The sequence below is a fragment of the Rhinoderma darwinii genome, assembly GCF_050947455.1.
Source record: "Rhinoderma darwinii isolate aRhiDar2 chromosome 5 unlocalized genomic scaffold, aRhiDar2.hap1 SUPER_5_unloc_9, whole genome shotgun sequence".
Classification (NCBI taxonomy): Eukaryota; Metazoa; Chordata; class Amphibia; order Anura; family Rhinodermatidae; genus Rhinoderma; species Rhinoderma darwinii.
In genome coordinates this window covers 58,592-86,459 of record NW_027461822.1, presented here as the reverse complement: position 1 = coordinate 86,459, position 27,868 = coordinate 58,592, and the positions used below count along the sequence as shown (strand labels likewise).

Sequence of the window (27,868 nt, the reverse complement as noted above, 5' to 3'; positions counted from 1 at the left end):
TATAGATGCTGCTGAGGTTCATTTGGGAAAGCCACCACCCGACACTTATAGGTCTGATAGAGGAGGGGTAACATCAAGGATAGATCGGGTGCTTTTCTCAAAAAATGTGGGGTGCATGAGTTTGCGGCAGCGCGATGTGACCTTTTCTGACCATGTGTGTATGTGTGCAACTTTTGAAGGGGATGTTCGTTTAGTGCGTGGTGCAGGGGTATGGAAGTTAAATGTAAGTTTATTAGAGGATGAAAGAATTGTGAAGGCTTTTATATATGCGTATAAAGGATGGAAATCGCGGCAGGAATCTTTTGGGAATGTGTTGGAGTGGTGGGATTGGATGAAGAATGAATGTAAAAGATTCTTTAAAAAATGGGGCTATAAAAAAGCAGCTATGCTAAGAAACCAATATAATGAGTTGAATGTTAGAATAGAATGGTTGAGAAAACTTGGCGAGCTTGGTGTGGATGTCAGTGATTTGATGAGGGACGCAAGGAATGAAAGTAGGCTTTTATTAGAGGAAAAAGGGAAAAAAATTATATATAGATCAAAAGTTGAAAACTTAGACAAAGATGAAAAATGTACAAGATTTTTTTTCAAAAAAATATGTGGTAAAAAGGATGATATGGATGAATTATTGAATGATAGGGGTGAGTGTGTTTCTGGAAAGGATGTGATGAGTGAAGTTGAAGGTTTTTATACCCAGTTGTATGGAGAGAAGTGGTATGATAAGGATTTGATGAATGAGGTTTTGAATGGGTTGGAAAATAAACTTGGAGAGGAAGATTGTGAGTCTCTGTGTGGTGATATTACCATGGATGAAGTGAGAAATGTGGTGATGAGTGCAAGTAAAAATAAAACACCTGGGAAGGATGGGATCCCAATTGAATTATATGTGAGGATGTGGGATATAATTGGTGGGGATTTGCTTGAGGTATGTCAGTATATGTGGAAGCATGGTGTGTTGAGCAAATCTATGAAAGAAGGTGTGGTTGTGCTGATATATAAAAAAGGTGAGAAGAAAAATTTGGCAAATTGGAGGCCAATTACTTTGTTGGATTCTGACTATAAGTGTTTTAGTAAAGTATTGGCCAATAGGATGCGTGAGGTTGTTGCTGAAGTGGTGAATGAAGATCAAGTGTGTGCAGTGCCTGGTAGAAGTATGACTGATAATTTGTTGTTACTAAGGGATATGATTGGGGACTGTATGGATAGAAAGCAGAAATGTATGGTCCTATCTGTGGATTTTGAAAAGGCATTTGATAGGGTGTCGCATGAGTTTATGTTTAGTGTGCTGTGTAAAATGGGTTTTCCGAGAAAGTTTGTGTATGCAGTGAAAGGTTTGTATGGGAACGTAACAAGTGAGTTTCTCGTAAATGGGTTTCTGAGTGGAAAAGTGGGGATAAGGTCAGGTGTCAGGCAGGGTTGTCCTATGTCCCCTGTCCTGTTCATTAGTGTGATTGAAGTGTTGTTGTGTATGGTTAGAAGGGAAAAATTTATGAGGGGGTTATTAATTCCTGGGAGTAATGGTAAGTTTCTGAAAGTATTGGGTTATATGGACGATGTGGTGATTGTTAGTGAAAGAGAGGCGGAGATAAATAGAGCGAGATTGTTGTTGAGGTTGTTTTGTAGTGCGTCTGCGTTTAAAGTGAATTGGGGTAAATGTAGCTTTAAGTGTTTTGGTGATAGGAGTGTGAGAATGGATGGGGTTAATTGTGAGATGGGTGCTATTAAAATATTGGGTGTGCAATTTAATGAGGATTTGAGAGGGAATGAAAGTTGGGATGAATGTGGTATGAGAATAGAACGAAAACTGAACTTTTGGAGACTGAGAAGTTTGACACTGACGGGAAAAATTTTGATAGTTAAATCTGTTGTGTTACCAATTTTACTTTTTTGTGCAGTTGTTTTCCCTTTTGCTACTCACAAAATTAAGAAGACGGAAAAGATGATTTTTACATTTTTTTGGGGGAGTAGAATGGAAAAATTGAAGAGAGAGTATGTGTATAAGATGTGTGTGAATGGTGGTTTGGATTTTCCAAATGTTGAGGTATTTTTGGCTTTGAATTATATCAAAGTGGTGTCTGTGTTAGTGCAGAGGAATAATAAGACTGGTTTCATGATTAGATACTTGGCTGGTTGGATGTTGTATGGTCTGAATTGGGTAAAGAGAGATGCAAGTGTGCCTGTGGCTTTCAAGTGTCCAGTGTGGTATATGAGGATTGAGGTTTTTGTGAGGAAAAATGACTTGCTTGCTGTGCCAATGAGTGAGTTTAAAAATAAGAATGCGGTGATGAAGAGAATACGTGCGAATGAAATTCCATGTGAAATTGCAGGTTTGAGGTCTAATGAAGTGCAGAGTGTATGGAGTAAATTGAAGGTGAGTGGTATGTCAAACAGACAGCGTGATATTGTATGGATGTCGCTGCATAATATCCTACCTGTTAGGCAAGTGCAGAAAAGAAGGGATCTTATTAGGTCTGAGGTTTGCCCGAGGAATGGATGTGGAGCAAGTGAGAGTGTGAGACATATGTTGTGGGATTGTGACTATTCGTATGAAGTATGGAAAGGGGTGGGTGGTTTGTGTAAAGAACTAGCGGGGGTAAAATTTGTTAATTGGAAAGTAGCAATGTTTGGAATGGGTGCAAGTAGTCGTATGAAAGATAGAATTATGTGGTTAATTATGGCATGTGTGATGGAAAGTTTGTGGGATGTGAGAAACTTGTTAGTGTTTAAAAGGAAATTAGTGCCTGTAAATGAGTGTATTAGGATGATTTTGTCTAGACTTTACGTCATGTATTTGTGGGATAGACAGCGTGGTGGTGGCCTAGATTCAGAGGGGATATGGAAGTTCAAAAAATGGAAATTCCTGATACGATGTAGGTAATATTGTTCTGTTTTTTTTTGTGATTGTTTATGTAAATTGAAGAAAAAATAAAGAACAAACCAGAATGATGATAAGTTTGAAGCAACGTGGATTTGATTTTCAAGTTTTGAGAAACATTATAAGTTGCTTATAACTAACTGAAATGGTTTTAAAAAAAAAAAAAAAAAAAAAAATCTGTTCTTATCAGTTTAATATCTGATACGTCCCCTATCTGGGGACCATATATTAAATGGATTTTTAGAACAGGGAGATGGAAATAGAGCTTGCTCTGTCCACTCCACGCATTGACCTGGTATTGCAGTATTTCCAGGACCGGTGCACCCTTCCCTTATGTGTTGACTAAAATCAGATTCCAAAAGTGCTATTTGTGTTTGCTATTGTTTTTGTCTTTCTGATGGGATCTCCCCTTTTAATCCCATTATTTCAACACCTGTTGGACAATGCATTTGTACAGTCATGTGTGATAATGAGCTCATTTATTAAATGCAATTAATTAATACATTGCCACCTCTTGTTGTGTGTGTGTCTTCTGTGTTTCTGTGTTTCCGGCATTTCACATTGGAACAGCTCATTCACCTTCCTTGTCTTCTCTCCGCCCTCCCTCCTAGGTAGGTTAAAGAGCTGCACCTGAGCCAGCCACTGATTGATGCAGCACCACAGTCAAATAGCGGAGTGGAGTAGGGGAACAGCAAACAGCCATTAAAGCCGCCCGCCCGCCCGCCCGCCCGCCTGCCTGCCTGCCTGCCTGCCTGCCTGCCTGCCTGCCCGCCACAATGGACCTACCTGTGTACACTACATGGATGTGATGGAATGTACTGTCGTCCCTACATTTCAAGAAGAAGTAAGAATTGCAGTTGCAACAAAGCCTTGCTTGCCTACAAAGAGAGCAGCAATTTGGATTTGTTACTATGTTACCTAGAAGAATAACAAACTGTGCAAGGATGGAGGTTGTAGGAGCAAAGAGAAGTTGTCTGTAAAGTTGGTGGATGCTTATTTTCCATTTTGCAGTCCCTTGTCTCCCTCTTGTGGCCTCCTGGAGGCAAATAAATGTGCAAAAAAAAGACAGCCTGGCGGCCGGCTGTTGCAGTGTTGCCCTCTCAGGCAACACTGAGTGACTGACTGAGCCGCACCGTCTTATATAAAGTTCAGACGGAACTTTGCACGTGTCATAGTGGAGCCCTCAGGATTCCAGAGCCAGCTTTCTGACATCATAATGGGGCCTGCCTCAGAGATAAAAGCCTGGGCCCAGGCAGTGTTGGTCAGTGCTGCTCAGCAGGCAGCACCGGACTGGACTGGATTAAAGCTGATACAAGGTGTGAAGGAACAAGGGGTGGCTGTGGGCATGCACTTGCTGCCGCTGCCAGTGTTTATCTGCATGGCAGGAGGGCATTTGGGCGTTGCCAGGAAGGCGTTTTTATGTAGATTCCTCCTCTTTCAGCACTGCATTGTGGTGCAAGCAAAAGAAGCAAATCCTGTGTAGCTTCCTCTCCGGCCTTTATTCACCTCCCGCTTAGTAGCTGTAAATGTGTGTGAGCCTGCAGGGCCCCATGGAATTGCCTAGGAGTAGGCTGAATCAATCGCTGCAAGGGGTGAACAGCAGTATGGGACAGGCTCGGGCAAGGCAAGGGCCGCTCGGGTTATCGCTTCTCGGCCTTTTGGCTAAGATCAAGTGTAGTATCTGTTCTTATCAGTTTAATATCTGATACGTCCCCTATCTGGGGACCATATATTAAATGGATTTTTAGAACAGGGAGATGGAAATAGAGCTTGCTCTGTCCACTCCACGCATTGACCTGGTATTGCAGTATTTCCAGGACCGGTGCACCCTTCCCTTATGTGTTGACTAAAATCAGATTCCAAAAGTGCTATTTGTGTTTGCTATTGTTTTTGTCTTTCTGATGGGATCTCCCCTTTTAATCCCATTATTTCAACACCTGTTGGACAATGCATTTGTACAGTCATGTGTGATAATGAGCTCATTTATTAAATGCAATTAATTAATACATTGCCACCTCTTGTTGTGTGTGTGTCTTCTGTGTTTCTGTGTTTCCGGCATTTCACATTGGAACAGCTCATTCACCTTCCTTGTCTTCTCTCCGCCCTCCCTCCTAGGTAGGTTAAAGAGCTGCACCTGAGCCAGCCACTGATTGATGCAGCACCACAGTCAAATAGCGGAGTGGAGTAGGGGAACAGCAAACAGCCATTAAAGCCGCCCGCCCGCCCGCCCGCCCGCCCGCCTGCCTGCCTGCCTGCCTGCCTGCCCGCCACAATGGACCTACCTGTGTACACTACATGGATGTGATGGAATGTACTGTCGTCCCTACATTTCAAGAAGAAGTAAGAATTGCAGTTGCAACAAAGCCTTGCTTGCCTACAAAGAGAGCAGCAATTTGGATTTGTTACTATGTTACCTAGAAGAATAACAAACTGTGCAAGGATGGAGGTTGTAGGAGCAAAGAGAAGTTGTCTGTAAAGTTGGTGGATGCTTATTTTCCATTTTGCAGTCCCTTGTCTCCCTCTTGTGGCCTCCTGGAGGCAAATAAATGTGCAAAAAAAAGACAGCCTGGCGGCCGGCTGTTGCAGTGTTGCCCTCTCAGGCAACACTGAGTGACTGACTGAGCCGCACCGTCTTATATAAAGTTCAGACGGAACTTTGCACGTGTCATAGTGGAGCCCTCAGGATTCCAGAGCCAGCTTTCTGACATCATAATGGGGCCTGCCTCAGAGATAAAAGCCTGGGCCCAGGCAGTGTTGGTCAGTGCTGCTCAGCAGGCAGCACCGGACTGGACTGGATTAAAGCTGATACAAGGTGTGAAGGAACAAGGGGTGGCTGTGGGCATGCACTTGCTGCCGCTGCCAGTGTTTATCTGCATGGCAGGAGGGCATTTGGGCGTTGCCAGGAAGGCGTTTTTATGTAGATTCCTCCTCTTTCAGCACTGCATTGTGGTGCAAGCAAAAGAAGCAAATCCTGTGTAGCTTCCTCTCCGGCCTTTATTCACCTCCCGCTTAGTAGCTGTAAATGTGTGTGAGCCTGCAGGGCCCCATGGAATTGCCTAGGAGTAGGCTGAATCAATCGCTGCAAGGGGTGAACAGCAGTATGGGACAGGCTCGGGCAAGGCAAGGGCCGCTCGGGTTATCGCTTCTCGGCCTTTTGGCTAAGATCAAGTGTAGTATCTGTTCTTATCAGTCCTTGTAAGGATAGATAGCTCGGAGAACCACTGGGGGCTATAAACACTAGCTTAGCGATCCAAGAGCGTTCCAGACGAAGCCGGCGACGAACTGCGGAGAAGAACCAGCGAAGACGACGATCCAGAAGGGAGAAGCCGCCATCGAGGAAGAAGCTCCGGGAGATCGCTGCCGGGAAGAAGAAGGAGAACTTCGGAGAAGAGCCGCTGCTGAAGGGGATCTTCGAAGAAGCTCGGCCGCAGAAGAAGAAGCTCGACGAGGAACCGCTGCGGAAGAAATTTCGTGGAAGAACCTCGGCCAGCAAGGAGAAGATTTGCATAGCTCCGCCCCCTTCGGGAAAGAGCTATCGAAGATCCTCCCCAAGCGACAGGAACAGCTGGAAGAAGCCATGGCCTCAACCAGCAACCCTGCCACCCAGAAGGAGAAGGCAGATGGACCAGGTGAGCCGGCCCAGGCCAGGACATCTCCTCCTGAAGCCTCCTCAAGCCAACAGGCCACCAGGAAGCCGAACCAGGCTGCTCCAACCCTGGAGCCCTGGATGAAGCAGACGGTGGCCCTGAAGCTCAAGGAGGTGGACGGGAGAGTGCCGGACATGACGGAAGAAGTGTTCTGCCAGAAGATGCTCCTGGATCAGGGCTTCGCTAAGCCGGAGACCATCAGTATCCAGGCCTTCATGACCGGGATGTTCTTCGTGACCTTCGCTTCGATCAACATCTGCAGAAGGTACTGGGAGATGGTGAAAGCGGCGAGGCCTGAATCCCCTTTCTCTCGCTTTGTGGGCAACTGCCCTGTCCAAAGAGAGGAAAGGCGGGTGACGGTCTCAATACGGAACCCACACACCCCCGGCAAAGACATCACCACGCTCCTGAAGCGGTTCTGCACAGTGGTGAGGGAACCCACCCACATCCTGAACGGACTCGGCTTCTGGACTGGCAAGTGGTCGGTAATCGTCCGACTGAACAAGGATTCGAGCGCGGAAGACGGCCTCCAGCACCTGCCCCAGTCATTCTCGCTGGGCAACTCCTACGGCCTCATCTATTACCCGGACATGCCGCAGATCTGCAGGAGATGCAGCAAGAAGGGTCATTCGGTGAAGGACTGCAAGGAGGACGCCTGCAAGAACTGCCGGGTAACAGGACACGAGACCAAAGACTGCCCGAAACGGACAATGTGCAACCTCTGCGGACAAGCAGCCCACTCTTACAAGGACTGCCCGAAGAGGGATCGATCCTGGGCAACTGTAGCAGCGAAAGCTCCAGCCAGAGGGAACCCCGCCCCAGCCAGAGCTCCAGCGGCACAGAAGACCGGGAAAAAGAAGGATGGTAAGAAGACGACAGTCCCTCCCCCCCCTCTCCCGGCCCTCCCTCGCCCGGCCCTCCCCACCCCCCCGTCCCCAACCCCTGTCACCCCCACTGAGGCTCTCACCTTCTCCTACCCACCCATCTCAGTGGTCCTGTCACCTGCACCTCTCCCAACCCAGCCTCCCTTCTCCCCAGCTCCAGCAGCACTAACATCTTCCCCTCCAGCTGCTGGAGTCCTCTCCCTGGAGGATTTTCCCCCTCTTGTCTCCTCAGGTGCCATCCAGAGGAAGAGAAAGGTGAGGGACAGCCCAGCTGCTGAGTCCTCAAAACGACAAGTCGTGGAAATCTGCGAAGATTCCCTTGCGCAGCAGGAGGAAATGGAGCAGATGGTGGAGGAACTCGTGTCTGAACCTGAGGTCATCGACTTCACAACAGACATCCAGGTGGCTACAATCCTGGAACAATTTATGTCAGAGGGCCTGCTGGATCTTTCGGACCCGCCAGGCGAGGAGGATCCGCCCGACCGGACTGGTAACTAAGGTGTATCGTTTGCACTAACCTTCTTTATTCTCCCCCATGGCTGCTAAACTTAACATCTTTAGCCTCAATGTGAGGAGTGTTAGAGATAGGACTAGATGTCAGATGGTGCTAACTTTTCTTTCCAAGCAGTCGAGTGATGTATTTATGCTGCAGGAATGTACTCTCCCCTCTTCCAGGTCATACCATCATCTGGCCAGGCAGTGGACCCATGGCCCGTCCTACTGGTCTGGTGGGGGCGACTGTAAGTCTGCAGGGGTTGCCATCCTGATTAGGGGAAGCGTATTTACTGTTGACTCTGTCCAGGAGCTCGTCTGCGGCCGCTTGTTGGTCGTAGACGGTTCCTGGGCGGGAGAGCCGATTAGGCTCATCAACGTGTACGCTCCCCCTATGAAGGCTGAGCGCCTGGAACTATTCCAGACCCTGCGGACCCAGCTCGCCACCACTAGGGCAGTGGTGATGGCCGGGGACTTCAACTGCCCCATCGAAGAGGATGGACGAAGTTCCGGCACTTCAATCAAGCTGGATGTCAGTTCCAAACTGCTTATCGAGATGGTAACCGAAGCATCCTTGCAGGACGTTGTGGGCTCCATGGGGATCGGCTCTGTGAACTATTCATGGAGCCGACCCGATGGCTCACTTCGTTCTCGGATTGACTTTGTGTTCACCTCCCGGGCAGTCAAGCAGCATGGGCACTCCATGATCCCCTGCTTCTTCTCTGACCACAGGGCCATTCTCTTCCAGGGTGCCATCGGCCACGGTTTTCCTCCCGGCCCTGGCTCCTGGAAGCTGAATTGTGCCCTGCTGGAAAGAGAGGAGGTACTGGCGGAACTTAGAGACGCCTATATTGTTTGGAGGAATGATAAAGTTTTCTTTGACAAAACCTGTGACTGGTGGGAATATGTTAAAGTTGAATTTCGTTGTTTCTTTCAGGCAAAAAGTCGTCAACAGGCGTGTGAGAGGAAGAGAGACTTCAGAGAGATGCAGCGTCAGCTGCGATCCCTGCAAGACCTCCTTCAATGCGGCTGGGACGTCAGGAAGGAGCTGGAGGAAGCCAAAAAGGGCCTGAAAAGGCACTTTGAGGAGGAATCCAAGCGAATTGTCTTTCGTTCCAAGGTGGAGAACCTGGAGAAGGGTGAGAAATGTAACTCGTTCTTTTTCAGGAAACTCCATGCCGGCCACACGCCCCTGAAGGAACTCCGAGATGAGACCGGAAACATGCATTCTGGGAAGAAGGAGGTGATGGGAGTCGTCACAGACTACTACCGAAGCCTCTACTCCCGGAAAACCACTGACCCCGAAGCCGCCGATAAATTCCTGTCAGGTATCACTAATCATCTTGATCCTGCAGGTACGGAGGCTATGGATGTACCCCTGACGGTGGAGGAACTGCTCTCTGCCTCTAAATCCTTCAGACCCGGCAGGACCCCGGGCAGTGATGGTCTCCCAGCAGAGCTCTATGTAGCGCTGGGGGACTTGATCTGTCCGGACCTGCTGGAGCTCTATGAGGAGATGGTGGTGGAGGGTAGAATGCCACCGTCCTTGAGAGAAGGCATGATCACGATCTTGTATAAGCGGAAGGGGGAGAGATGTGACCTGAAAAACTGGCGTCCCATCTCTCTCCTGAACGTGGACTACAAGATCCTCGCCAAAGTATTGACCAACAGACTGAAGGTTGTCATCGGACAGATCATCGGATCGGACCAAACCTGCGGCATTCCTGGCCGTAGGGTGGCCGACAGTCTTGCCCTGGTGAGGGACACGGTGCATTACATGCAAAGCCGCCGTACACACGCGGCCCTGGTCAGTCTGGATCAGGAGAAGGCTTTTGACCGGGTCTCTCACGAATTCATGGGTAAGGCTCTGCGTAGGCTGCGGCTTGGCAGGTTGTTCTGTTTGTATGTTAACCTGATGTATTGCGACATTTACAGCTCGGTGCTGGTGAACGGCTGGAAGACTGACCCCTTTCCTGTATCGTCGGGGGTTAGACAAGGCTGTCCTCTTTCACCTCTCCTTTTTGTTTGTGTTATAGAGCTCTTCGCAGAGGCTATCCGGCAGAATGGAGAGATCAGAGGGATCACCGCACCAGGTCCAGGACACTTCGAGGTCAAATGCTCGCTGTACATGGACGACGTGACCGTCTTCTGCGCTGACCAGAGTTCGGTGACTGCACTCGTCCAGACCTGTGAGGAGTTCGGACGCGCTTCAGGGGCAAAAGTCAACTGCGGGAAGTCGGAAGCCATGCTCTTCGGAAAGTGGTACCTGCCTTCTCCTGCCTCCTTCCCGTTTACTATCAAGCCGGACTTCATCAAAATTCTGGGAGTCTGGTTCGGTAAGGAAGGTGCAGCCCTAAAGTCGTGGGAAGAACGCTTGGCCAAAGTCAACCAAAGGATCGGACTGTGGAGCCTCAGACAACTCACTATTGAGGGCAAAGCAATGGTCCTGCGTAACGAAGTCTTGCCTGTGCTACAATACACTGCACAGGCATGGCCCCCTCTTGCAACGGTCTCGAGGGCCATTACCAGGACTGTGTTTCGCTTCATCTGGGGCTCGAAAATGGACAGAGTAAAGCGGACTGTTATGTACAAGGAGCCCCGCAAAGGTGGGAAGGGTATACCCGACATTCCCACTCTGCTGCGGATCGCTTTTGTATGTGACTGTGTTCGTAGGACTCTGAGGACAGCAAACGGCTCTGCGGGCAAGGCCATGTCCCGCTACTTCCTCCTTCCCCTCTGGCGAGGTTTTGGCTGGGATAAGTGGGACAGCTCCTTCCCTTACAACTGGCACGCTCCCTGGTTCTACGGAGATGTCGTCCGGTTTGTGAGGGAGCATCAACTGGAGGGTCTTAAGCCCGACTTGTGGAAACCTAAGACGATCCACAAGCACATCAGAGCAAAGGACTCACTGGAGTTTGTTCCAGGGCTTCATGCCGACACGTTGGAGACTGTTTGGACTAACGTGTCATCTGGCAGGTTGACCAACGGGCACAAGGACATTTCATGGATGGCCATCCAGGGAGGACTGCCTCTTAGGTCATTCATGCATGCCCGCAACCTGTGCAAGACCCGGTACTGCCCCAGGTGCCCCTTCACGGAGGAAACATCTTTGCACATTTTCTGGCAGTGCCCCTTTGCACAGGGTCTGTTGAAAGCCTTGGAACACGAACTCAAGGACTCAGTTCCCAGGAACGGACTGTCGTACCGCTCGGTACTTTATGGACTATTTCCTGGGAATACCACGGATGGAGCAATCCAGGAAGCCTGGCGCCTTATGAACTGTTTTAAGGACGCTATATGGTTCGCCAGGAATCGTCTGATTTTGCGGAGAGAGAGTGTGTCCGTCCAGGACTGCCGCAGGCTGATCCACAGCCTGCTCAGAGACTATTCCACCTGGGACAGCCCGGACGTCGATGAGGAAGAGGACTGATACTCCCCTTCCCCCCACTCTCCCTTCTTGTGTGTTGTCTTTCAATAAAGCTTCGGGCCTGTGATTTCCCGCTTCCCTATCCCCTCCTACCCACTCCCCTATCCCATCACTTGTCTGTAATGCTTTGTTGTTTGGCTTTAGTGAATGCAAGAATGTTAGTGTAGCATGTGGTGTAATGTATAGCATAGGCTAGCCTGTACTGTGTATTATACTGTCATGTTATGTTTGACGACTGTTATTATTTATTATTTGCTGCTTCATGGCTCGCGCTGCGTCGCAGTAATGTTTGTATGATGACGATTGATTGTCAATAAAGCATTTTTCAATCAAAAATCTGTTCTTATCAGTTTAATATCTGATACGTCCCCTATCTGGGGACCATATATTAAATGGATTTTTAGAACAGGGAGATGGAAATAGAGCTTGCTCTGTCCACTCCACGCATTGACCTGGTATTGCAGTATTTCCAGGACCGGTGCACCCTTCCCTTATGTGTTGACTAAAATCAGATTCCAAAAGTGCTATTTGTGTTTGCTATTGTTTTTGTCTTTCTGATGGGATCTCCCCTTTTAATCCCATTATTTCAACACCTGTTGGACAATGCATTTGTACAGTCATGTGTGATAATGAGCTCATTTATTAAATGCAATTAATTAATACATTGCCACCTCTTGTTGTGTGTGTGTCTTCTGTGTTTCTGTGTTTCCGGCATTTCACATTGGAACAGCTCATTCACCTTCCTTGTCTTCTCTCCGCCCTCCCTCCTAGGTAGGTTAAAGAGCTGCACCTGAGCCAGCCACTGATTGATGCAGCACCACAGTCAAATAGCGGAGTGGAGTAGGGGAACAGCAAACAGCCATTAAAGCCGCCCGCCCGCCCGCCCGCCCGCCTGCCTGCCTGCCTGCCTGCCTGCCCGCCACAATGGACCTACCTGTGTACACTACATGGATGTGATGGAATGTACTGTCGTCCCTACATTTCAAGAAGAAGTAAGAATTGCAGTTGCAACAAAGCCTTGCTTGCCTACAAAGAGAGCAGCAATTTGGATTTGTTACTATGTTACCTAGAAGAATAACAAACTGTGCAAGGATGGAGGTTGTAGGAGCAAAGAGAAGTTGTCTGTAAAGTTGGTGGATGCTTATTTTCCATTTTGCAGTCCCTTGTCTCCCTCTTGTGGCCTCCTGGAGGCAAATAAATGTGCAAAAAAAAGACAGCCTGGCGGCCGGCTGTTGCAGTGTTGCCCTCTCAGGCAACACTGAGTGACTGACTGAGCCGCACCGTCTTATATAAAGTTCAGACGGAACTTTGCACGTGTCATAGTGGAGCCCTCAGGATTCCAGAGCCAGCTTTCTGACATCATAATGGGGCCTGCCTCAGAGATAAAAGCCTGGGCCCAGGCAGTGTTGGTCAGTGCTGCTCAGCAGGCAGCACCGGACTGGACTGGATTAAAGCTGATACAAGGTGTGAAGGAACAAGGGGTGGCTGTGGGCATGCACTTGCTGCCGCTGCCAGTGTTTATCTGCATGGCAGGAGGGCATTTGGGCGTTGCCAGGAAGGCGTTTTTATGTAGATTCCTCCTCTTTCAGCACTGCATTGTGGTGCAAGCAAAAGAAGCAAATCCTGTGTAGCTTCCTCTCCGGCCTTTATTCACCTCCCGCTTAGTAGCTGTAAATGTGTGTGAGCCTGCAGGGCCCCATGGAATTGCCTAGGAGTAGGCTGAATCAATCGCTGCAAGGGGTGAACAGCAGTATGGGACAGGCTCGGGCAAGGCAAGGGCCGCTCGGGTTATCGCTTCTCGGCCTTTTGGCTAAGATCAAGTGTAGTATCTGTTCTTATCAGTTTAATATCTGATACGTCCCCTATCTGGGGACCATATATTAAATGGATTTTTAGAACAGGGAGATGGAAATAGAGCTTGCTCTGTCCACTCCACGCATTGACCTGGTATTGCAGTATTTCCAGGACCGGTGCACCCTTCCCTTATGTGTTGACTAAAATCAGATTCCAAAAGTGCTATTTGTGTTTGCTATTGTTTTTGTCTTTCTGATGGGATCTCCCCTTTTAATCCCATTATTTCAACACCTGTTGGACAATGCATTTGTACAGTCATGTGTGATAATGAGCTCATTTATTAAATGCAATTAATTAATACATTGCCACCTCTTGTTGTGTGTGTGTCTTCTGTGTTTCTGTGTTTCCGGCATTTCACATTGGAACAGCTCATTCACCTTCCTTGTCTTCTCTCCGCCCTCCCTCCTAGGTAGGTTAAAGAGCTGCACCTGAGCCAGCCACTGATTGATGCAGCACCACAGTCAAATAGCGGAGTGGAGTAGGGGAACAGCAAACAGCCATTAAAGCCGCCCGCCCGCCCGCCCGCCCGCCTGCCTGCCTGCCTGCCTGCCTGCCCGCCACAATGGACCTACCTGTGTACACTACATGGATGTGATGGAATGTACTGTCGTCCCTACATTTCAAGAAGAAGTAAGAATTGCAGTTGCAACAAAGCCTTGCTTGCCTACAAAGAGAGCAGCAATTTGGATTTGTTACTATGTTACCTAGAAGAATAACAAACTGTGCAAGGATGGAGGTTGTAGGAGCAAAGAGAAGTTGTCTGTAAAGTTGGTGGATGCTTATTTTCCATTTTGCAGTCCCTTGTCTCCCTCTTGTGGCCTCCTGGAGGCAAATAAATGTGCAAAAAAAAGACAGCCTGGCGGCCGGCTGTTGCAGTGTTGCCCTCTCAGGCAACACTGAGTGACTGACTGAGCCGCACCGTCTTATATAAAGTTCAGACGGAACTTTGCACGTGTCATAGTGGAGCCCTCAGGATTCCAGAGCCAGCTTTCTGACATCATAATGGGGCCTGCCTCAGAGATAAAAGCCTGGGCCCAGGCAGTGTTGGTCAGTGCTGCTCAGCAGGCAGCACCGGACTGGACTGGATTAAAGCTGATACAAGGTGTGAAGGAACAAGGGGTGGCTGTGGGCATGCACTTGCTGCCGCTGCCAGTGTTTATCTGCATGGCAGGAGGGCATTTGGGCGTTGCCAGGAAGGCGTTTTTATGTAGATTCCTCCTCTTTCAGCACTGCATTGTGGTGCAAGCAAAAGAAGCAAATCCTGTGTAGCTTCCTCTCCGGCCTTTATTCACCTCCCGCTTAGTAGCTGTAAATGTGTGTGAGCCTGCAGGGCCCCATGGAATTGCCTAGGAGTAGGCTGAATCAATCGCTGCAAGGGGTGAACAGCAGTATGGGACAGGCTCGGGCAAGGCAAGGGCCGCTCGGGTTATCGCTTCTCGGCCTTTTGGCTAAGATCAAGTGTAGTATCTGTTCTTATCAGTTTAATATCTGATACGTCCCCTATCTGGGGACCATATATTAAATGGATTTTTAGAACAGGGAGATGGAAATAGAGCTTGCTCTGTCCACTCCACGCATTGACCTGGTATTGCAGTATTTCCAGGACCGGTGCACCCTTCCCTTATGTGTTGACTAAAATCAGATTCCAAAAGTGCTATTTGTGTTTGCTATTGTTTTTGTCTTTCTGATGGGATCTCCCCTTTTAATCCCATTATTTCAACACCTGTTGGACAATGCATTTGTACAGTCATGTGTGATAATGAGCTCATTTATTAAATGCAATTAATTAATACATTGCCACCTCTTGTTGTGTGTGTGTCTTCTGTGTTTCTGTGTTTCCGGCATTTCACATTGGAACAGCTCATTCACCTTCCTTGTCTTCTCTCCGCCCTCCCTCCTAGGTAGGTTAAAGAGCTGCACCTGAGCCAGCCACTGATTGATGCAGCACCACAGTCAAATAGCGGAGTGGAGTAGGGGAACAGCAAACAGCCATTAAAGCCGCCCGCCCGCCCGCCCGCCCGCCTGCCTGCCTGCCTGCCTGCCTGCCCGCCACAATGGACCTACCTGTGTACACTACATGGATGTGATGGAATGTACTGTCGTCCCTACATTTCAAGAAGAAGTAAGAATTGCAGTTGCAACAAAGCCTTGCTTGCCTACAAAGAGAGCAGCAATTTGGATTTGTTACTATGTTACCTAGAAGAATAACAAACTGTGCAAGGATGGAGGTTGTAGGAGCAAAGAGAAGTTGTCTGTAAAGTTGGTGGATGCTTATTTTCCATTTTGCAGTCCCTTGTCTCCCTCTTGTGGCCTCCTGGAGGCAAATAAATGTGCAAAAAAAAGACAGCCTGGCGGCCGGCTGTTGCAGTGTTGCCCTCTCAGGCAACACTGAGTGACTGACTGAGCCGCACCGTCTTATATAAAGTTCAGACGGAACTTTGCACGTGTCATAGTGGAGCCCTCAGGATTCCAGAGCCAGCTTTCTGACATCATAATGGGGCCTGCCTCAGAGATAAAAGCCTGGGCCCAGGCAGTGTTGGTCAGTGCTGCTCAGCAGGCAGCACCGGACTGGACTGGATTAAAGCTGATACAAGGTGTGAAGGAACAAGGGGTGGCTGTGGGCATGCACTTGCTGCCGCTGCCAGTGTTTATCTGCATGGCAGGAGGGCATTTGGGCGTTGCCAGGAAGGCGTTTTTATGTAGATTCCTCCTCTTTCAGCACTGCATTGTGGTGCAAGCAAAAGAAGCAAATCCTGTGTAGCTTCCTCTCCGGCCTTTATTCACCTCCCGCTTAGTAGCTGTAAATGTGTGTGAGCCTGCAGGGCCCCATGGAATTGCCTAGGAGTAGGCTGAATCAATCGCTGCAAGGGGTGAACAGCAGTATGGGACAGGCTCGGGCAAGGCAAGGGCCGCTCGGGTTATCGCTTCTCGGCCTTTTGGCTAAGATCAAGTGTAGTATCTGTTCTTATCAGTTTAATATCTGATACGTCCCCTATCTGGGGACCATATATTAAATGGATTTTTAGAACAGGGAGATGGAAATAGAGCTTGCTCTGTCCACTCCACGCATTGACCTGGTATTGCAGTATTTCCAGGACCGGTGCACCCTTCCCTTATGTGTTGACTAAAATCAGATTCCAAAAGTGCTATTTGTGTTTGCTATTGTTTTTGTCTTTCTGATGGGATCTCCCCTTTTAATCCCATTATTTCAACACCTGTTGGACAATGCATTTGTACAGTCATGTGTGATAATGAGCTCATTTATTAAATGCAATTAATTAATACATTGCCACCTCTTGTTGTGTGTGTGTCTTCTGTGTTTCTGTGTTTCCGGCATTTCACATTGGAACAGCTCATTCACCTTCCTTGTCTTCTCTCCGCCCTCCCTCCTAGGTAGGTTAAAGAGCTGCACCTGAGCCAGCCACTGATTGATGCAGCACCACAGTCAAATAGCGGAGTGGAGTAGGGGAACAGCAAACAGCCATTAAAGCCGCCCGCCCGCCCGCCCGCCCGCCCGCCTGCCTGCCTGCCTGCCTGCCTGCCCGCCACAATGGACCTACCTGTGTACACTACATGGATGTGATGGAATGTACTGTCGTCCCTACATTTCAAGAAGAAGTAAGAATTGCAGTTGCAACAAAGCCTTGCTTGCCTACAAAGAGAGCAGCAATTTGGATTTGTTACTATGTTACCTAGAAGAATAACAAACTGTGCAAGGATGGAGGTTGTAGGAGCAAAGAGAAGTTGTCTGTAAAGTTGGTGGATGCTTATTTTCCATTTTGCAGTCCCTTGTCTCCCTCTTGTGGCCTCCTGGAGGCAAATAAATGTGCAAAAAAAAGACAGCCTGGCGGCCGGCTGTTGCAGTGTTGCCCTCTCAGGCAACACTGAGTGACTGACTGAGCCGCACCGTCTTATATAAAGTTCAGACGGAACTTTGCACGTGTCATAGTGGAGCCCTCAGGATTCCAGAGCCAGCTTTCTGACATCATAATGGGGCCTGCCTCAGAGATAAAAGCCTGGGCCCAGGCAGTGTTGGTCAGTGCTGCTCAGCAGGCAGCACCGGACTGGACTGGATTAAAGCTGATACAAGGTGTGAAGGAACAAGGGGTGGCTGTGGGCATGCACTTGCTGCCGCTGCCAGTGTTTATCTGCATGGCAGGAGGGCATTTGGGCGTTGCCAGGAAGGCGTTTTTATGTAGATTCCTCCTCTTTCAGCACTGCATTGTGGTGCAAGCAAAAGAAGCAAATCCTGTGTAGCTTCCTCTCCGGCCTTTATTCACCTCCCGCTTAGTAGCTGTAAATGTGTGTGAGCCTGCAGGGCCCCATGGAATTGCCTAGGAGTAGGCTGAATCAATCGCTGCAAGGGGTGAACAGCAGTATGGGACAGGCTCGGGCAAGGCAAGGGCCGCTCGGGTTATCGCTTCTCGGCCTTTTGGCTAAGATCAAGTGTAGTATCTGTTCTTATCAGTTTAATATCTGATACGTCCCCTATCTGGGGACCATATATTAAATGGATTTTTAGAACAGGGAGATGGAAATAGAGCTTGCTCTGTCCACTCCACGCATTGACCTGGTATTGCAGTATTTCCAGGACCGGTGCACCCTTCCCTTATGTGTTGACTAAAATCAGATTCCAAAAGTGCTATTTGTGTTTGCTATTGTTTTTGTCTTTCTGATGGGATCTCCCCTTTTAATCCCATTATTTCAACACCTGTTGGACAATGCATTTGTACAGTCATGTGTGATAATGAGCTCATTTATTAAATGCAATTAATTAATACATTGCCACCTCTTGTTGTGTGTGTGTCTTCTGTGTTTCTGTGTTTCCGGCATTTCACATTGGAACAGCTCATTCACCTTCCTTGTCTTCTCTCCGCCCTCCCTCCTAGGTAGGTTAAAGAGCTGCACCTGAGCCAGCCACTGATTGATGCAGCACCACAGTCAAATAGCGGAGTGGAGTAGGGGAACAGCAAACAGCCATTAAAGCCGCCCGCCCGCCCGCCCGCCCGCCTGCCTGCCTGCCTGCCTGCCTGCCCGCCACAATGGACCTACCTGTGTACACTACATGGATGTGATGGAATGTACTGTCGTCCCTACATTTCAAGAAGAAGTAAGAATTGCAGTTGCAACAAAGCCTTGCTTGCCTACAAAGAGAGCAGCAATTTGGATTTGTTACTATGTTACCTAGAAGAATAACAAACTGTGCAAGGATGGAGGTTGTAGGAGCAAAGAGAAGTTGTCTGTAAAGTTGGTGGATGCTTATTTTCCATTTTGCAGTCCCTTGTCTCCCTCTTGTGGCCTCCTGGAGGCAAATAAATGTGCAAAAAAAAGACAGCCTGGCGGCCGGCTGTTGCAGTGTTGCCCTCTCAGGCAACACTGAGTGACTGACTGAGCCGCACCGTCTTATATAAAGTTCAGACGGAACTTTGCACGTGTCATAGTGGAGCCCTCAGGATTCCAGAGCCAGCTTTCTGACATCATAATGGGGCCTGCCTCAGAGATAAAAGCCTGGGCCCAGGCAGTGTTGGTCAGTGCTGCTCAGCAGGCAGCACCGGACTGGACTGGATTAAAGCTGATACAAGGTGTGAAGGAACAAGGGGTGGCTGTGGGCATGCACTTGCTGCCGCTGCCAGTGTTTATCTGCATGGCAGGAGGGCATTTGGGCGTTGCCAGGAAGGCGTTTTTATGTAGATTCCTCCTCTTTCAGCACTGCATTGTGGTGCAAGCAAAAGAAGCAAATCCTGTGTAGCTTCCTCTCCGGCCTTTATTCACCTCCCGCTTAGTAGCTGTAAATGTGTGTGAGCCTGCAGGGCCCCATGGAATTGCCTAGGAGTAGGCTGAATCAATCGCTGCAAGGGGTGAACAGCAGTATGGGACAGGCTCGGGCAAGGCAAGGGCCGCTCGGGTTATCGCTTCTCGGCCTTTTGGCTAAGATCAAGTGTAGTATCTGTTCTTATCAGTTTAATATCTGATACGTCCCCTATCTGGGGACCATATATTAAATGGATTTTTAGAACAGGGAGATGGAAATAGAGCTTGCTCTGTCCACTCCACGCATTGACCTGGTATTGCAGTATTTCCAGGACCGGTGCACCCTTCCCTTATGTGTTGACTAAAATCAGATTCCAAAAGTGCTATTTGTGTTTGCTATTGTTTTTGTCTTTCTGATGGGATCTCCCCTTTTAATCCCATTATTTCAACACCTGTTGGACAATGCATTTGTACAGTCATGTGTGATAATGAGCTCATTTATTAAATGCAATTAATTAATACATTGCCACCTCTTGTTGTGTGTGTGTCTTCTGTGTTTCTGTGTTTCCGGCATTTCACATTGGAACAGCTCATTCACCTTCCTTGTCTTCTCTCCGCCCTCCCTCCTAGGTAGGTTAAAGAGCTGCACCTGAGCCAGCCACTGATTGATGCAGCACCACAGTCAAATAGCGGAGTGGAGTAGGGGAACAGCAAACAGCCATTAAAGCCGCCCGCCCGCCCGCCCGCCCGCCTGCCTGCCTGCCTGCCTGCCTGCCCGCCACAATGGACCTACCTGTGTACACTACATGGATGTGATGGAATGTACTGTCGTCCCTACATTTCAAGAAGAAGTAAGAATTGCAGTTGCAACAAAGCCTTGCTTGCCTACAAAGAGAGCAGCAATTTGGATTTGTTACTATGTTACCTAGAAGAATAACAAACTGTGCAAGGATGGAGGTTGTAGGAGCAAAGAGAAGTTGTCTGTAAAGTTGGTGGATGCTTATTTTCCATTTTGCAGTCCCTTGTCTCCCTCTTGTGGCCTCCTGGAGGCAAATAAATGTGCAAAAAAAAGACAGCCTGGCGGCCGGCTGTTGCAGTGTTGCCCTCTCAGGCAACACTGAGTGACTGACTGAGCCGCACCGTCTTATATAAAGTTCAGACGGAACTTTGCACGTGTCATAGTGGAGCCCTCAGGATTCCAGAGCCAGCTTTCTGACATCATAATGGGGCCTGCCTCAGAGATAAAAGCCTGGGCCCAGGCAGTGTTGGTCAGTGCTGCTCAGCAGGCAGCACCGGACTGGACTGGATTAAAGCTGATACAAGGTGTGAAGGAACAAGGGGTGGCTGTGGGCATGCACTTGCTGCCGCTGCCAGTGTTTATCTGCATGGCAGGAGGGCATTTGGGCGTTGCCAGGAAGGCGTTTTTATGTAGATTCCTCCTCTTTCAGCACTGCATTGTGGTGCAAGCAAAAGAAGCAAATCCTGTGTAGCTTCCTCTCCGGCCTTTATTCACCTCCCGCTTAGTAGCTGTAAATGTGTGTGAGCCTGCAGGGCCCCATGGAATTGCCTAGGAGTAGGCTGAATCAATCGCTGCAAGGGGTGAACAGCAGTATGGGACAGGCTCGGGCAAGGCAAGGGCCGCTCGGGTTATCGCTTCTCGGCCTTTTGGCTAAGATCAAGTGTAGTATCTGTTCTTATCAGTTTAATATCTGATACGTCCCCTATCTGGGGACCATATATTAAATGGATTTTTAGAACAGGGAGATGGAAATAGAGCTTGCTCTGTCCACTCCACGCATTGACCTGGTATTGCAGTATTTCCAGGACCGGTGCACCCTTCCCTTATGTGTTGACTAAAATCAGATTCCAAAAGTGCTATTTGTGTTTGCTATTGTTTTTGTCTTTCTGATGGGATCTCCCCTTTTAATCCCATTATTTCAACACCTGTTGGACAATGCATTTGTACAGTCATGTGTGATAATGAGCTCATTTATTAAATGCAATTAATTAATACATTGCCACCTCTTGTTGTGTGTGTGTCTTCTGTGTTTCTGTGTTTCCGGCATTTCACATTGGAACAGCTCATTCACCTTCCTTGTCTTCTCTCCGCCCTCCCTCCTAGGTAGGTTAAAGAGCTGCACCTGAGCCAGCCACTGATTGATGCAGCACCACAGTCAAATAGCGGAGTGGAGTAGGGGAACAGCAAACAGCCATTAAAGCCGCCCGCCCGCCCGCCCGCCCGCCTGCCTGCCTGCCTGCCTGCCTGCCCGCCACAATGGACCTACCTGTGTACACTACATGGATGTGATGGAATGTACTGTCGTCCCTACATTTCAAGAAGAAGTAAGAATTGCAGTTGCAACAAAGCCTTGCTTGCCTACAAAGAGAGCAGCAATTTGGATTTGTTACTATGTTACCTAGAAGAATAACAAACTGTGCAAGGATGGAGGTTGTAGGAGCAAAGAGAAGTTGTCTGTAAAGTTGGTGGATGCTTATTTTCCATTTTGCAGTCCCTTGTCTCCCTCTTGTGGCCTCCTGGAGGCAAATAAATGTGCAAAAAAAAGACAGCCTGGCGGCCGGCTGTTGCAGTGTTGCCCTCTCAGGCAACACTGAGTGACTGACTGAGCCGCACCGTCTTATATAAAGTTCAGACGGAACTTTGCACGTGTCATAGTGGAGCCCTCAGGATTCCAGAGCCAGCTTTCTGACATCATAATGGGGCCTGCCTCAGAGATAAAAGCCTGGGCCCAGGCAGTGTTGGTCAGTGCTGCTCAGCAGGCAGCACCGGACTGGACTGGATTAAAGCTGATACAAGGTGTGAAGGAACAAGGGGTGGCTGTGGGCATGCACTTGCTGCCGCTGCCAGTGTTTATCTGCATGGCAGGAGGGCATTTGGGCGTTGCCAGGAAGGCGTTTTTATGTAGATTCCTCCTCTTTCAGCACTGCATTGTGGTGCAAGCAAAAGAAGCAAATCCTGTGTAGCTTCCTCTCCGGCCTTTATTCACCTCCCGCTTAGTAGCTGTAAATGTGTGTGAGCCTGCAGGGCCCCATGGAATTGCCTAGGAGTAGGCTGAATCAATCGCTGCAAGGGGTGAACAGCAGTATGGGACAGGCTCGGGCAAGGCAAGGGCCGCTCGGGTTATCGCTTCTCGGCCTTTTGGCTAAGATCAAGTGTAGTATCTGTTCTTATCAGTTTAATATCTGATACGTCCCCTATCTGGGGACCATATATTAAATGGATTTTTAGAACAGGGAGATGGAAATAGAGCTTGCTCTGTCCACTCCACGCATTGACCTGGTATTGCAGTATTTCCAGGACCGGTGCACCCTTCCCTTATGTGTTGACTAAAATCAGATTCCAAAAGTGCTATTTGTGTTTGCTATTGTTTTTGTCTTTCTGATGGGATCTCCCCTTTTAATCCCATTATTTCAACACCTGTTGGACAATGCATTTGTACAGTCATGTGTGATAATGAGCTCATTTATTAAATGCAATTAATTAATACATTGCCACCTCTTGTTGTGTGTGTGTCTTCTGTGTTTCTGTGTTTCCGGCATTTCACATTGGAACAGCTCATTCACCTTCCTTGTCTTCTCTCCGCCCTCCCTCCTAGGTAGGTTAAAGAGCTGCACCTGAGCCAGCCACTGATTGATGCAGCACCACAGTCAAATAGCGGAGTGGAGTAGGGGAACAGCAAACAGCCATTAAAGCCGCCCGCCCGCCCGCCCGCCCGCCTGCCTGCCTGCCTGCCTGCCTGCCCGCCACAATGGACCTACCTGTGTACACTACATGGATGTGATGGAATGTACTGTCGTCCCTACATTTCAAGAAGAAGTAAGAATTGCAGTTGCAACAAAGCCTTGCTTGCCTACAAAGAGAGCAGCAATTTGGATTTGTTACTATGTTACCTAGAAGAATAACAAACTGTGCAAGGATGGAGGTTGTAGGAGCAAAGAGAAGTTGTCTGTAAAGTTGGTGGATGCTTATTTTCCATTTTGCAGTCCCTTGTCTCCCTCTTGTGGCCTCCTGGAGGCAAATAAATGTGCAAAAAAAAGACAGCCTGGCGGCCGGCTGTTGCAGTGTTGCCCTCTCAGGCAACACTGAGTGACTGACTGAGCCGCACCGTCTTATATAAAGTTCAGACGGAACTTTGCACGTGTCATAGTGGAGCCCTCAGGATTCCAGAGCCAGCTTTCTGACATCATAATGGGGCCTGCCTCAGAGATAAAAGCCTGGGCCCAGGCAGTGTTGGTCAGTGCTGCTCAGCAGGCAGCACCGGACTGGACTGGATTAAAGCTGATACAAGGTGTGAAGGAACAAGGGGTGGCTGTGGGCATGCACTTGCTGCCGCTGCCAGTGTTTATCTGCATGGCAGGAGGGCATTTGGGCGTTGCCAGGAAGGCGTTTTTATGTAGATTCCTCCTCTTTCAGCACTGCATTGTGGTGCAAGCAAAAGAAGCAAATCCTGTGTAGCTTCCTCTCCGGCCTTTATTCACCTCCCGCTTAGTAGCTGTAAATGTGTGTGAGCCTGCAGGGCCCCATGGAATTGCCTAGGAGTAGGCTGAATCAATCGCTGCAAGGGGTGAACAGCAGTATGGGACAGGCTCGGGCAAGGCAAGGGCCGCTCGGGTTATCGCTTCTCGGCCTTTTGGCTAAGATCAAGTGTAGTATCTGTTCTTATCAGTTTAATATCTGATACGTCCCCTATCTGGGGACCATATATTAAATGGATTTTTAGAACAGGGAGATGGAAATAGAGCTTGCTCTGTCCACTCCACGCATTGACCTGGTATTGCAGTATTTCCAGGACCGGTGCACCCTTCCCTTATGTGTTGACTAAAATCAGATTCCAAAAGTGCTATTTGTGTTTGCTATTGTTTTTGTCTTTCTGATGGGATCTCCCCTTTTAATCCCATTATTTCAACACCTGTTGGACAATGCATTTGTACAGTCATGTGTGATAATGAGCTCATTTATTAAATGCAATTAATTAATACATTGCCACCTCTTGTTGTGTGTGTGTCTTCTGTGTTTCTGTGTTTCCGGCATTTCACATTGGAACAGCTCATTCACCTTCCTTGTCTTCTCTCCGCCCTCCCTCCTAGGTAGGTTAAAGAGCTGCACCTGAGCCAGCCACTGATTGATGCAGCACCACAGTCAAATAGCGGAGTGGAGTAGGGGAACAGCAAACAGCCATTAAAGCCGCCCGCCCGCCCGCCCGCCCGCCTGCCTGCCTGCCTGCCTGCCTGCCCGCCACAATGGACCTACCTGTGTACACTACATGGATGTGATGGAATGTACTGTCGTCCCTACATTTCAAGAAGAAGTAAGAATTGCAGTTGCAACAAAGCCTTGCTTGCCTACAAAGAGAGCAGCAATTTGGATTTGTTACTATGTTACCTAGAAGAATAACAAACTGTGCAAGGATGGAGGTTGTAGGAGCAAAGAGAAGTTGTCTGTAAAGTTGGTGGATGCTTATTTTCCATTTTGCAGTCCCTTGTCTCCCTCTTGTGGCCTCCTGGAGGCAAATAAATGTGCAAAAAAAAGACAGCCTGGCGGCCGGCTGTTGCAGTGTTGCCCTCTCAGGCAACACTGAGTGACTGACTGAGCCGCACCGTCTTATATAAAGTTCAGACGGAACTTTGCACGTGTCATAGTGGAGCCCTCAGGATTCCAGAGCCAGCTTTCTGACATCATAATGGGGCCTGCCTCAGAGATAAAAGCCTGGGCCCAGGCAGTGTTGGTCAGTGCTGCTCAGCAGGCAGCACCGGACTGGACTGGATTAAAGCTGATACAAGGTGTGAAGGAACAAGGGGTGGCTGTGGGCATGCACTTGCTGCCGCTGCCAGTGTTTATCTGCATGGCAGGAGGGCATTTGGGCGTTGCCAGGAAGGCGTTTTTATGTAGATTCCTCCTCTTTCAGCACTGCATTGTGGTGCAAGCAAAAGAAGCAAATCCTGTGTAGCTTCCTCTCCGGCCTTTATTCACCTCCCGCTTAGTAGCTGTAAATGTGTGTGAGCCTGCAGGGCCCCATGGAATTGCCTAGGAGTAGGCTGAATCAATCGCTGCAAGGGGTGAACAGCAGTATGGGACAGGCTCGGGCAAGGCAAGGGCCGCTCGGGTTATCGCTTCTCGGCCTTTTGGCTAAGATCAAGTGTAGTATCTGTTCTTATCAGTTTAATATCTGATACGTCCCCTATCTGGGGACCATATATTAAATGGATTTTTAGAACAGGGAGATGGAAATAGAGCTTGCTCTGTCCACTCCACGCATTGACCTGGTATTGCAGTATTTCCAGGACCGGTGCACCCTTCCCTTATGTGTTGACTAAAATCAGATTCCAAAAGTGCTATTTGTGTTTGCTATTGTTTTTGTCTTTCTGATGGGATCTCCCCTTTTAATCCCATTATTTCAACACCTGTTGGACAATGCATTTGTACAGTCATGTGTGATAATGAGCTCATTTATTAAATGCAATTAATTAATACATTGCCACCTCTTGTTGTGTGTGTGTCTTCTGTGTTTCTGTGTTTCCGGCATTTCACATTGGAACAGCTCATTCACCTTCCTTGTCTTCTCTCCGCCCTCCCTCCTAGGTAGGTTAAAGAGCTGCACCTGAGCCAGCCACTGATTGATGCAGCACCACAGTCAAATAGCGGAGTGGAGTAGGGGAACAGCAAACAGCCATTAAAGCCGCCCGCCCGCCCGCCCGCCCGCCTGCCTGCCTGCCTGCCTGCCTGCCCGCCACAATGGACCTACCTGTGTACACTACATGGATGTGATGGAATGTACTGTCGTCCCTACATTTCAAGAAGAAGTAAGAATTGCAGTTGCAACAAAGCCTTGCTTGCCTACAAAGAGAGCAGCAATTTGGATTTGTTACTATGTTACCTAGAAGAATAACAAACTGTGCAAGGATGGAGGTTGTAGGAGCAAAGAGAAGTTGTCTGTAAAGTTGGTGGATGCTTATTTTCCATTTTGCAGTCCCTTGTCTCCCTCTTGTGGCCTCCTGGAGGCAAATAAATGTGCAAAAAAAAGACAGCCTGGCGGCCGGCTGTTGCAGTGTTGCCCTCTCAGGCAACACTGAGTGACTGACTGAGCCGCACCGTCTTATATAAAGTTCAGACGGAACTTTGCACGTGTCATAGTGGAGCCCTCAGGATTCCAGAGCCAGCTTTCTGACATCATAATGGGGCCTGCCTCAGAGATAAAAGCCTGGGCCCAGGCAGTGTTGGTCAGTGCTGCTCAGCAGGCAGCACCGGACTGGACTGGATTAAAGCTGATACAAGGTGTGAAGGAACAAGGGGTGGCTGTGGGCATGCACTTGCTGCCGCTGCCAGTGTTTATCTGCATGGCAGGAGGGCATTTGGGCGTTGCCAGGAAGGCGTTTTTATGTAGATTCCTCCTCTTTCAGCACTGCATTGTGGTGCAAGCAAAAGAAGCAAATCCTGTGTAGCTTCCTCTCCGGCCTTTATTCACCTCCCGCTTAGTAGCTGTAAATGTGTGTGAGCCTGCAGGGCCCCATGGAATTGCCTAGGAGTAGGCTGAATCAATCGCTGCAAGGGGTGAACAGCAGTATGGGACAGGCTCGGGCAAGGCAAGGGCCGCTCGGGTTATCGCTTCTCGGCCTTTTGGCTAAGATCAAGTGTAGTATCTGTTCTTATCAGTTTAATATCTGATACGTCCCCTATCTGGGGACCATATATTAAATGGATTTTTAGAACAGGGAGATGGAAATAGAGCTTGCTCTGTCCACTCCACGCATTGACCTGGTATTGCAGTATTTCCAGGACCGGTGCACCCTTCCCTTATGTGTTGACTAAAATCAGATTCCAAAAGTGCTATTTGTGTTTGCTATTGTTTTTGTCTTTCTGATGGGATCTCCCCTTTTAATCCCATTATTTCAACACCTGTTGGACAATGCATTTGTACAGTCATGTGTGATAATGAGCTCATTTATTAAATGCAATTAATTAATACATTGCCACCTCTTGTTGTGTGTGTGTCTTCTGTGTTTCTGTGTTTCCGGCATTTCACATTGGAACAGCTCATTCACCTTCCTTGTCTTCTCTCCGCCCTCCCTCCTAGGTAGGTTAAAGAGCTGCACCTGAGCCAGCCACTGATTGATGCAGCACCACAGTCAAATAGCGGAGTGGAGTAGGGGAACAGCAAACAGCCATTAAAGCCGCCCGCCCGCCCGCCCGCCCGCCTGCCTGCCTGCCTGCCTGCCTGCCCGCCACAATGGACCTACCTGTGTACACTACATGGATGTGATGGAATGTACTGTCGTCCCTACATTTCAAGAAGAAGTAAGAATTGCAGTTGCAACAAAGCCTTGCTTGCCTACAAAGAGAGCAGCAATTTGGATTTGTTACTATGTTACCTAGAAGAATAACAAACTGTGCAAGGATGGAGGTTGTAGGAGCAAAGAGAAGTTGTCTGTAAAGTTGGTGGATGCTTATTTTCCATTTTGCAGTCCCTTGTCTCCCTCTTGTGGCCTCCTGGAGGCAAATAAATGTGCAAAAAAAAGACAGCCTGGCGGCCGGCTGTTGCAGTGTTGCCCTCTCAGGCAACACTGAGTGACTGACTGAGCCGCACCGTCTTATATAAAGTTCAGACGGAACTTTGCACGTGTCATAGTGGAGCCCTCAGGATTCCAGAGCCAGCTTTCTGACATCATAATGGGGCCTGCCTCAGAGATAAAAGCCTGGGCCCAGGCAGTGTTGGTCAGTGCTGCTCAGCAGGCAGCACCGGACTGGACTGGATTAAAGCTGATACAAGGTGTGAAGGAACAAGGGGTGGCTGTGGGCATGCACTTGCTGCCGCTGCCAGTGTTTATCTGCATGGCAGGAGGGCATTTGGGCGTTGCCAGGAAGGCGTTTTTATGTAGATTCCTCCTCTTTCAGCACTGCATTGTGGTGCAAGCAAAAGAAGCA

The 27,868-nt window shown here is 48.7% G+C and overlaps 12 non-coding genes and 2 pseudogenes across 12 annotated transcripts; all 14 read left to right on the top strand.

Moving 5' to 3' along the window:
* The first annotated feature begins 3,020 nt into the window (after window positions 1-3,020).
* On the top strand, window positions 3,021-3,204 carry LOC142697818 (U2 spliceosomal RNA). Its single transcript, XR_012865562.1, has one exon. It is a non-coding gene; the product is annotated as a U2 spliceosomal RNA (small nuclear RNA).
* A 1,313-nt stretch (window positions 3,205-4,517) lies between these two features.
* Window positions 4,518-4,708, top strand: LOC142697873 (U2 spliceosomal RNA). Its single transcript, XR_012865590.1, has one exon. It is a non-coding gene; the product is annotated as a U2 spliceosomal RNA (small nuclear RNA).
* A 1,305-nt stretch (window positions 4,709-6,013) lies between these two features.
* LOC142697836 (U2 spliceosomal RNA) lies at window positions 6,014-6,115 on the top strand (annotated as a pseudogene).
* Window positions 6,116-11,640: 5,525 nt separating this feature from the next.
* On the top strand, window positions 11,641-11,814 carry LOC142697800 (U2 spliceosomal RNA; annotated as a pseudogene).
* Window positions 11,815-13,115: 1,301 nt separating this feature from the next.
* On the top strand, window positions 13,116-13,306 carry LOC142697872 (U2 spliceosomal RNA). Its single transcript, XR_012865589.1, has one exon. It is a non-coding gene; the product is annotated as a U2 spliceosomal RNA (small nuclear RNA).
* A 1,301-nt stretch (window positions 13,307-14,607) lies between these two features.
* LOC142697870 (U2 spliceosomal RNA) lies at window positions 14,608-14,798 on the top strand. The gene has a single exon (XR_012865588.1). It is a non-coding gene; the product is annotated as a U2 spliceosomal RNA (small nuclear RNA).
* A 1,301-nt stretch (window positions 14,799-16,099) lies between these two features.
* LOC142697869 (U2 spliceosomal RNA) lies at window positions 16,100-16,290 on the top strand. The gene has a single exon (XR_012865587.1). It is a non-coding gene; the product is annotated as a U2 spliceosomal RNA (small nuclear RNA).
* Window positions 16,291-17,595: 1,305 nt separating this feature from the next.
* LOC142697868 (U2 spliceosomal RNA) lies at window positions 17,596-17,786 on the top strand. The gene has a single exon (XR_012865586.1). It is a non-coding gene; the product is annotated as a U2 spliceosomal RNA (small nuclear RNA).
* Window positions 17,787-19,087: 1,301 nt separating this feature from the next.
* On the top strand, window positions 19,088-19,278 carry LOC142697867 (U2 spliceosomal RNA). The gene has a single exon (XR_012865585.1). It is a non-coding gene; the product is annotated as a U2 spliceosomal RNA (small nuclear RNA).
* Window positions 19,279-20,579: 1,301 nt separating this feature from the next.
* Window positions 20,580-20,770, top strand: LOC142697866 (U2 spliceosomal RNA). The gene has a single exon (XR_012865584.1). It is a non-coding gene; the product is annotated as a U2 spliceosomal RNA (small nuclear RNA).
* Window positions 20,771-22,071: 1,301 nt separating this feature from the next.
* On the top strand, window positions 22,072-22,262 carry LOC142697865 (U2 spliceosomal RNA). Its single transcript, XR_012865583.1, has one exon. It is a non-coding gene; the product is annotated as a U2 spliceosomal RNA (small nuclear RNA).
* A 1,301-nt stretch (window positions 22,263-23,563) lies between these two features.
* LOC142697864 (U2 spliceosomal RNA) lies at window positions 23,564-23,754 on the top strand. Its single transcript, XR_012865582.1, has one exon. It is a non-coding gene; the product is annotated as a U2 spliceosomal RNA (small nuclear RNA).
* Window positions 23,755-25,055: 1,301 nt separating this feature from the next.
* On the top strand, window positions 25,056-25,246 carry LOC142697863 (U2 spliceosomal RNA). The gene has a single exon (XR_012865581.1). It is a non-coding gene; the product is annotated as a U2 spliceosomal RNA (small nuclear RNA).
* Window positions 25,247-26,547: 1,301 nt separating this feature from the next.
* LOC142697861 (U2 spliceosomal RNA) lies at window positions 26,548-26,738 on the top strand. Its single transcript, XR_012865579.1, has one exon. It is a non-coding gene; the product is annotated as a U2 spliceosomal RNA (small nuclear RNA).
* Window positions 26,739-27,868: the final 1,130 nt, after the last annotated feature.